Genomic DNA, 775 nt, shown 5'->3' with positions numbered 1-775 from the left:
ATAGAACATAGGTCATAGAGGTGATAAATAGAAAGTTAGATCGATGTCAGATGCCTACATGATACATAAATGGATGACTGATGATATTGATGATAGAGAGATGGTACATACATACATACATACATACATAGATGATAGATAGATGATAGATGATAGAGAGATAGAAGATTGATAATAGATTACAGGTGGATACATAGTTGATAGATAGATAGCTGATATATATTAGATGATAAATAATAGAGATATGATAGGTAGACAGCTGATAGACAGATGACAGACAGATAGGTAGATGACAGGTGGATAGAGATAGATAACAAATTAGGTAGATTAATAGATATCAGATGGATAATATATAGATAAATAGATATACAGATAGATGATAATAAGTAGTTAGTAAACAGAAAACAGATGATAGATAGATCTTTCAAGTATTTAAAAATCCACTATAGATGATAGATGATAGATAGATAGATAGATAGATAGATAGATAGATAGATAGATAGATAGAAAATTGATGATATATGGTAGGTGGATACATAGATGATGGATAGATAGCTGATACATATTAGACAGATGATAAATGATCAAGAGATGATAATAGGTAGACAGTTGATAGATGACAGACAGATAGGTAGCTAGATAGATGACAGGTAGATAGAGAGATAGGTAGCAAATTAGATAGGTAGGTAGATAGGTAGAGATCAGATGGATAATATATAGATAAATAGATATACAGATAGATGATAGATGATAATAAGTAGTTAGTAAACAGGAA

The 775-nt window shown here is 30.1% G+C and overlaps 1 protein-coding gene across 1 annotated transcript in view; it reads right to left on the bottom strand.

Moving 5' to 3' along the window:
• Ctnna3 (catenin alpha 3) overlaps positions 1-775 on the bottom strand; it is a 1,668,564-nt gene that overhangs the window by 676,097 nt on the left and 991,692 nt on the right. The gene's annotated exons all lie outside the window — the stretch shown is intronic.

Source organism: Nannospalax galili, unplaced genomic scaffold, assembly GCF_000622305.1.
Source record: "Nannospalax galili isolate Female #2095 unplaced genomic scaffold, S.galili_v1.0 scaffold116, whole genome shotgun sequence".
Lineage (NCBI taxonomy): Eukaryota > Metazoa > Chordata > Mammalia > Rodentia > Spalacidae > Nannospalax > Nannospalax galili.
Note: the sequence above shows the minus strand (reverse complement) of the source record. Positions and strands in the feature narration are given on the sequence as shown.